Source organism: Notolepis coatsorum (assembly GCF_963971535.1).
Source record: "Notolepis coatsorum genome assembly, chromosome: 4".
Taxonomy (NCBI): Eukaryota; Metazoa; Chordata; class Actinopteri; order Aulopiformes; family Paralepididae; genus Notolepis; species Notolepis coatsorum.
Genome location: NC_140168.1, coordinates 68,364,963 through 68,374,327, shown reverse-complemented (window position 1 = coordinate 68,374,327; position 9,365 = coordinate 68,364,963).

The following is a 9,365-nucleotide window of genomic DNA, read 5'->3' as shown; positions in this document are numbered from 1 at the left end:
TTTTACTCACTTTTGTCTAGGCGAAATAATTTGACCTTAGTTGTTGACCTTGAAGCAGGTAGAATTCTACCTATGTTTACTTCCTCAATAACTCCAGCGGTTTTGGGATTACAGTAATAAGCCGTATATGTGAAGAAAGCTCAGCTCTTTGGCTTTCAGACGGCATTGCGTTTTTTTCAATAGCCCAAATACTCAAAGAGTTACGATACAGAGAAGCAGCAGTGGTAAATGGGGCCCAGGAGGGGCTTGTAGGCTTAAAAGAGAGACTGTTAGCTAAATGTGATTCCCTCTCTCTCTGTCCCTGTACTTCATTCTGTCACGGAACAATAGCTACGTATTTTATTCCGTATTTTATTCGTATTCTTATTCGTGACTTTTGTTTCTGACTACCTAAATGTTTACTGTTTACTGTGAGCGATCTGTAGTGCAGAATGTCCCTCGGGATAAATAAAGTATTTATATTTATATTCTATTTCTATTGTATTCTATTCTATACTTGATGCGGACCCTTTTCAGGTAAAACCTCTCCAAGCCTCATGGGTGGGCAGAGACTTCAGTACAGATGACATGTCTGTGGCTTTCCCTCCAAAGAACTCATCGTTGGTGGTCAGGTTGGACATCTTCTCTTGGTTGCGGATGAAGCTTTGAAAGACAGTTGGAACTGAAACATGGATGAGAGATAATTCATTGAAATCACTATCAGTGCATTCCTACTTTTACTTTTAAAGTTAAAGGAACGAGCCAACATGGGAAGTATGCTTACCGTCTTCTCCAGAGCATTCAGTAGAAAGCTATCCTGCTGCATGCTAGCCTAGCTTAGCACAAATTAATGGAAGTAATATGGATCAGGAAGCCTAGCTGTTGTGAAGGATCAGATTAAACCGAATATATATATTTATTTATGGATATATATCTAATAGTATTTGTATATCGTTTGATATCCCCTGTATATTCCTTGTACAATATGCACTGAATATCCCTTTAGTCTACTAAACAGCCCATAATAGTTTCATTCTACCATTGGACGAGAACCTGGCGCCAGCAGCCATACCCCTAGGTTCAAGTTCAATCGTGCCGCCCAACATGTCGTGGCAAGCCCGGTTCCGCGTAGGAATACGTCTGGCGAAATACGAATGGTACTATTTGTTCACAGCGCATATATATATGGCGCAAGTAAAGTAGAACTTTCTTTTAGTCCATTAGTTCTTTACCCTCCAACCTAGTAACAGACGCGAAGCCTCACCCACGACGCACGTGTGGTGCAGTAAGGCCTACTTGACCTCAGAATAGGCATTGAGATATCGTGTGGATTAATAGTTGAATTGTCATAGTTTGGCACTATACCGTCGAGTTGGACGTATTTCTATTAAGCTAATAATAGTCTATTATGTATGGTGCATCGTTCGGTTAGAGTTATAAAGTGAGCAGCACCCCCATCGTTCCTGACGTTATCTGGAGTCTTAACCAGGCTGGGCAGACCACTAGTGGTGCTTGCATCCGAGGAGCTCCGGGCCAGGACGAGCGGACCTGTACATTGGATTACTTTACCCGGACGACGGCGAGCCTTCCACGGCTTGGATTATCTACATGCTTTGGGTGCTTTGATTATTCCATGGATAACGGCCAACACTGCTGAGTGTTGGAACTACCCCCCGGAGAGGAGTCCAGGTGAGACGGCGCTCTACACCAGTGAGGTCGCCTCACGTCTCTCCGTTGTGGACCGGCAGCTACCGTCCACCAGAGGGTCCAGCTGTATTCATCTGCGGACCGAGGTTCTGTGGGCACCGTGTTCAAGACTTTGAATTCTCCCAAGAAATCGTCGGCCAGATGGGATACCGCCAGCGGCTCTTCTAACCCCCCCTCCTACTGTCTTACAACCAGCGGGACCCCCCCCCCCCCCCTTAGTGTATCCAGCTATAATCATTTAAGTACCATCGCTATAGTTCCCTAAAGAACCGGGTTGTATACTTACTCCCTGCGTAACCAGAGATTGGACATTCAATGTTGATTTACCTACGAATACTCATTTGCCATACAAGTGCATTTCAAATCATAAATGTCATCAAGTGAACGTTGTATATACCCTTTGCTATATAAAATATTCGATTTGTACATTTGTGTGGACTTCGTTTCATCAGGTGGGAAAGTGTTCATCATATCTATATCATGTACTGGATGGCCAGAAGTTAAAGTACAAGAGGTAGTGGTTTAATAATACCATACTTATCAATACAGTCAGGGAATTGTATCCCTCAGTTACAATTGGTCCTTCGAGCCGGAGGGTAACTAGTGTAATATTAATATAGTGTTATTAATATTAAAATGGCCTATGATGAACACTCCACGAAACGGTCCTCCTAACGTAGAACGCCCGCGGCGCAGACGACAGCCACCTCAGTACTTAGAGGATTACGCTGTCAGTCAACTACCTAGCCTTCGACAAACGGTAAGCGCGGTAAAAGTAGAAAGTAAAATTATGTCTGACCTTAACGACCAGGTTTCCCCGACCACAGAGGCCCTAGTAGGTTCTAATGTAACTGACCAAGCTCACGGTGGGGACCAGGAGGGAGCTGACATGCCTTTACCCCCCGCCAATACCGAAGAAGTAGTCCCCGACCAGCCCCGGGAGGAAGACAACCCTACAGAGAGAGAACTCTGCACGGAAGAAGAGGAGGAGAGCGCCGAGGAAATAGAGCTCCAGGACTCCCCAACGAGTACACCCAGGAGCGGCTCACCCAGGAGCGGCTCACCTCCACAACCGCCTTCCCCCAGCGAAGCGGAGAGGATGCTACAACAGGCGTTCCTCGTCAGCCTAACAGCCTCTACCGAACGCGATCGACTTCAGGGTGAACGCGATCGACTTCAGGGCGAACGCGATCGACTCCAAGCACAGCAACGGAGCGAAGAAGAGCGCATACGCCTGGAGATGAGACGCCTTCAGACGGAAGAGAATATGGCAAGAGACCGGGCCGACGCCCAGCGCGCCGCTGCCGGTGCCCAAAGAGAAGCAGATCTCACCAAGCGCGAAGTCGAGCGCGACAAGTTACAAGCGCAGCTAATGGAGCAGCTGATCCTCAAGGCAACACCCTCTCCCTCCGCCAGGGGTTCAAGGAACTCGTCGAGACAACAGTCAAGGGCAGCGTCTCCCAACCGAGCAAGCGACCCTGAACTTGACCAACAGACCAAGCCTATACCCCCCGCAGACCCCCTTCCCAGACCGGTTCAAGCGAGACCCAGCTACAAGGAAGGAGCGGCATACACTGCGGAGAAGCTAAACAAACGACTACAGGATCTGGAAGACCTGATAGAGGAAGAAGAGGGAGAGGAGGAGAACCAAGCCCGACGACAGCACAGTACTCCACCGGACCAGGAGGTCCAGTACAGCCCAGGCTATACCCCCGCGGCGCTGCGCTACAGACCCCCGACTCTATTCACGGGTGAGCACGACGTACGACCAGCCCCGAGGAATAGCACCTGGACCAGCGGGCCCTGGTACCCTGTCGGTACCAGCCCACAGAGAGGCGCAAGAGGGGACTCGCCTAGGAGGTCTCTCCCCCAACGCTCGCCGATGTATCAGCCATCCACGGCGTCATACATTGCCACGCCGTCGTTTCCAGACTTCACCTATGAGAATCGAGCACAGTACACGGAGCTCCGGATGTGCTTAGAGACAATGATGGTGGATGTCGCTGATGAACGCCACAAGTATGCAATATTACTGAAGCACCTGAAAGTACCGCGAGCGCACAATATAGCGCTAGCCTATGCCACCTCTACGACCCCATACACCGCGGCCCTAGCAGCGCTGGACCAGAGATATGGACGTATATGGGATTACGTAATCCAAGAGATAAGGCATATTGATCGCCTACCCCCAGCAACAGACAATCGCTCATTAGACGACCTGTCAATCAAAGTGCAGTCCCTGGTAGGGATGCTGGGAGCGCAACGGGAAAAGGGCATGCATGAGCTATACGCCAACTCTATCGTCGAGAGGATTTTGGAGAAGCTGCCACCCGCAAGACAAGAGCGTTTTAGGCGGCAGAGAGACTACCGGGATCCTAACGGCCCCGAACCATCCCTCCTTGATCTAGCCGACTTCCTGGCGAGAGAAGTCAGCAGCTTACGACTGGATACGTTCGGGCGGAGCACGCCAAGCTCCAGAGAGGGACCCAGGAGAATAAATGATGGAAGAAGATCGGTGACTGTCATGCACCAATCAGAGTCAGTACCGAGCAGTAAGAGCCACAGTACCCCCTCGAGAAAAGAGAAGTGGAAGATGGTGTGCCCCTACTGTGAGAAAGAACACTGGCTGTCACAATGTGACCTGTTCACAAAGATGAATGCAGAAGAAGTGAGTCAATGGATAAAGTCCAACAGGCGCTGTTACCGATGTGCGCGCAGTCACATGGCAGCCGAATGCCGCCTAAAGAAAAGGTGCAGTCGGTGCGACGGAGCCCATCTAGATATACTACACGACAGTAACAGAAGACGGCCTTCACCTGCACCATCGAGCGGCACCAAGGCAAGTGTCATGTACATTGACCCCGCCAGCAGCAGCGGCGCCCAAGTGCTCTTAAAGGTAGTCCGTGTGACATTGAGCTACCAAGATAAAGTCATGGACACTTACGCCGTCCTTGATGACGGGTCAGAGAAGACCCTTCTGCTCGCGTCCGCTGCGGCCCAGCTGGGACTGCGGGGGAGCGAGAACCAAATGACGATTCGGACAATAAGAAGAGATTTAAAGACGATAAAGGGCGAGAATGTCTCCTTCACTATCGCAGCAAACGGGCAGCCAGAGCGACGGTATAGGATTACAAATGCTTTCACCAGCCAAGAAATAGGACTATCGCAGTACACCTACCCTATCGCCAAGTTGATGGATAAATATGTGCACCTGCGTCAACTACCTATCCCGCTCATAGACGGCGCCACCCCGACCCTGCTGATAGGCTCCGACCATGCAGACCTCATCGTCCCGATTGACCGGGTCCATACAGGACCCCGAGGCTGTCCTGCAGCAGTCGAGACCCGCCTAGGGTGGACACTACAAGGCCCCCTCGCTAAATCTCTCAACCGAACAGCAGCCACTAGCTGCCTCCACTCCAGAGTGACAGCAGGAGACACCACACTCCTGCAGCATGTCGAGAAGAAAATTGACTGGCGACGTCGTGCGCTGCTCCGCGCCTCCCTGATCAAAGACGGCTTTGATCTCCGGCAGCGGGCCAGCAGCGAACCCCCAGTATTGCGCAACCTCAACCCAGAGGTCGCAGAGGACCCAGCAGCAGATGAAGAGGTCCGACACAGTGTGAAGAACAGCTTCTACGTGGACAACTGTTTACAAAGCGTTTCGACTCAAGAAGAAGCCGAGGCTCTCCTAATCAAGCTACGCGCCTCCCTGATCAAAGGCGGCTTTGATCTCAGGCAGTGGGCCAGCAGTGACCCGCACGTATTGCGCAGCCTCTCCCCCGCGGACAAGGCTGCCAGCAGAGAGACCTGGATGGCGACCATCCCAGGAGAAGCCCAAGAAATGACACTAGGACTAGTCTGGCGCTTCAAAACAGACTCGCTCCACTATAGACACAAACCCCTGACTCCAGAGCAGGGAAGGTCGACGGCGACACCGACCACCAGACGGAGTGTGTACAGAACACTCGCCAGACAATATGACCCGTTGGGATGTATTCTACCTTACACCACCAGGGCAAAGATGATTGTACGAGCACTATGGGACAAGGACCAGGGCTGGGACGACCCCATACCCGCACACCTTGCCTCAACATGGAGAGAGTGGGAGACGGAACTCCGCTCACTCCCAGGCGTCAATATACGCCGCAGCTACTTCCCATCCACAGTGAGGCCAGAGACATGCAAGATTGATCTACACGTCTTCAGCGACGCCTCCGAAGTAGCCTATGGATCGGTGGCCTACTTGCGTGCCCAAGAGAAGGGAGGAAAGATACACACTGCTTTCATCCTGGCTCGCTCAAGAATAGCCCCACGAAAGCAACAATCTATCCCGCGTCTAGAGCTCTGCGCAGCCCTAGCAGGAGCGCATCTAGCCACGTTAATCCAACGTGAACTCACCATTCCGGTGCACAGAACAATCTTGTGGTCAGATTCCACGACAGTACTCACATGGATCAAGTCTGATTCATGCAGATACAAAGTCTTCGTGGGAGTCAGAGTCACTGAGATTCAAGAGTTAACAGAAGCAGCGAGCTGGCGGTATGTGGACACCAAACACAACCCAGCTGACGTCATCACCCGGGGAATGTCTCTGGATGACCTCACCCGTCGCAACATCTACAGTGACGGACCAGAATTCCTCAAGCTCACGGAAGAAGAGTGGCCTACGCCCACCCCACGGGAAGCAAGTAACGAGGAGGCTGAGAACAAGAAACCTATGTTCTGTGGACTGAGCACAGTCGCCTCCACAGACCCCAACATAGATGACTGCATTACCCTAGAGAGTGCGCAGCAAAAGACATTCCTGTGGCACCACCCAGAGATTCAGTCCACCACTGACATTTCAGCAGCTGACTACGAAGAAGCAGAACTTCTTCTACTACAACGAGCCCAGAGAGACTCGTTCCCCGATGAGCTAGACTGTCTACAGGGAGGAAAGCCCGTCCCATCAGACAGCAGACTGCTCCACCTGGCACCCGAGAGTGACGCCCATAATCTCATCAGAGTGGGTGGTCGCCTGCGGAGAGCCCCCGATCTACCGGATGACATTAAGTACCCGATAGTCTTGAACAGCCGACACAAGGTCACAGAGCTGATCATAAAGAAATACGACGAGGATGTACACCACGCAGGAGCAGAGAGAGTCTTCGCGGAGATCAGACGTCGCTATTGGATACTTCAAGGAAGAGAAGCGGTGCGACGCTTCCAGCGAACCTGTCTAGACTGCCGAAAGTGCCGCGCGCAGCCCAGCATACCACGGATGGCTGACTTACCCCCCTGTCGCCTCCGACTCGGCGATAAGCCATTCCACTCCACAGGCATGGACTGTTTTGGCCCGTTGTATATAAAGAGAGGAAGAGGAACCGAGAAGCGGTGGGGTATTGTATTCAAATGCATGACCACCAGAGCGATACATATCGAGCTCCTTCCGACCATGAGCACAGACTCATTCCTTATGGCCTTCCGAAGATTCACATCACGGAAAGGAAAACCGTCTACATTGTTGTCTGATCACGGGACAAACTTCAAAGGTGGAGAAAGAGAGCTGAGAGAGAGCTTCCAAGCTATGGGCCCAGAACTTAAGACCCACCTAGCTCCATCCCAGATTGACTTCCAGTTTAATCCCCCGAACACACCCCACTTCGGTGGAACCTGGGAACGAGAAGTACGTTCTATAAAGACAGCCCTGTACGCCGTGCTTGGGGCCCAGACTGTGGCGGAGGAAGTCCTAATGACAGTCCTCACGGAGATCGAGGGAGTATTGAACTCAAAACCCCTCGGTTACGTCTCCAGTGATGTAGCAGATGTCGACCCAGTCACCCCCAACACACTCTTAATGGGGCGGCTGGACCCCGCGCTACCCCAGACAATGTACAGGCCTGAAGAAGCGAACGGCCGAAGAATGTGGAGGTACAGTCAAGTACTAGCTGACAAGTTTTGGAGCAGCTTCCTACTCCACTACCTACCGTCTCTACAGACCCGCCAGAAGTGGGTAAAAGAGAGAGACAATTTGACAGAAGGAACAGTCGTCATGATTATCGACCAGTCACTACCCAGAGCTATGTGGCCGGCTGGCCGTGTAAGCAAAGTGATCACCGGTGCCGATGGCAAGGTCCGAGCAGCTGAAGTACTCGTCCAAGGGCGAACTTACACACGACCCGTGGCGAGGCTAATAGAACTGCCCCGACTCCCAGATACTATCGATGATGACCATGACCCCATGACTTTGTGAGTTGACTGACCCTTACAGCGGACCTTGAGTGGTAGACAGTGCGGTTAATCTGTCTCTGCTTAGCTAATTAGGTGGGACTAATTAGGGGGCGGCTGTTGTGAAGGATCAGATTAAACCGAATATATATATTTATTTATGGATATATATCTAATAGTATTTGTATATCGTTTGATATCCCCTGTATATTCCTTGTACAATATGCACTGAATATCCCTTTAGTCTACTAAACAGCCCATAATAGTTTCATTCTACCATTGGACGAGAACCTGGCGCCAGCAGCCATACCCCTAGGTTCAAGTTCAATCGTGCCGCCCAACATGTCGTGGCAAGCCCGGTTCCGCGTAGGAATACGTCTGGCGAAATACGAATGGTACTATTTGTTCACAGCGCATATATATATGGCGCAAGTAAAGTAGAACTTTCTTTTAGTCCATTAGTTCTTTACCCTCCAACCTAGTAACAGACGCGAAGCCTCACCCACGACGCACGTGTGGTGCAGTAAGGCCTACTTGACCTCAGAATAGGCATTGAGATATCGTGTGGATTAATAGTTGAATTGTCATAGTTTGGCACTATACCGTCGAGTTGGACGTATTTCTATTAAGCTAATAATAGTCTATTATGTATGGTGCATCGTTCGGTTAGAGTTATAAAGTGAGCAGCACCCCCATCGTTCCTGACGTTATCTGGAGTCTTAACCAGGCTGGGCAGACCACTAGTGGTGCTTGCATCCGAGGAGCTCCGGGCCAGGACGAGCGGACCTGTACATTGGATTACTTTACCCGGACGACGGCGAGCCTTCCACGGCTTGGATTATCTACATGCTTTGGGTGCTTTGATTATTCCATGGATAACGGCCAACACTGCTGAGTGTTGGAACTACCCCCCGGAGAGGAGTCCAGGTGAGACGGCGCTCTACACCAGTGAGGTCGCCTCACGTCTCTCCGTTGTGGACCGGCAGCTACCGTCCACCAGAGGGTCCAGCTGTATTCATCTGCGGACCGAGGTTCTGTGGGCACCGTGTTCAAGACTTTGAATTCTCCCAAGAAATCGTCGGCCAGATGGGATACCGCCAGCGGCTCTTCTAACCCCCCCTCCTACTGTCTTACAACCAGCGGGACCCCCCCCCCCCCCCCTTAGTGTATCCAGCTATAATCATTTAAGTACCATCGCTATAGTTCCCTAAAGAACCGGGTTGTATACTTACTCCCTGCGTAACCAGAGATTGGACATTCAATGTTGATTTACCTACGAATACTCATTTGCCATACAAGTGCATTTCAAATCATAAATGTCATCAAGTGAACGTTGTATATACCCTTTGCTATATAAAATATTCGATTTGTACATTTGTGTGGACTTCGTTTCATCAGGTGGGAAAGTGTTCATCATATCTATATCATGTACTGGATGGCCAGAAGTTAAAGTACAAGAGGTAGTGGTT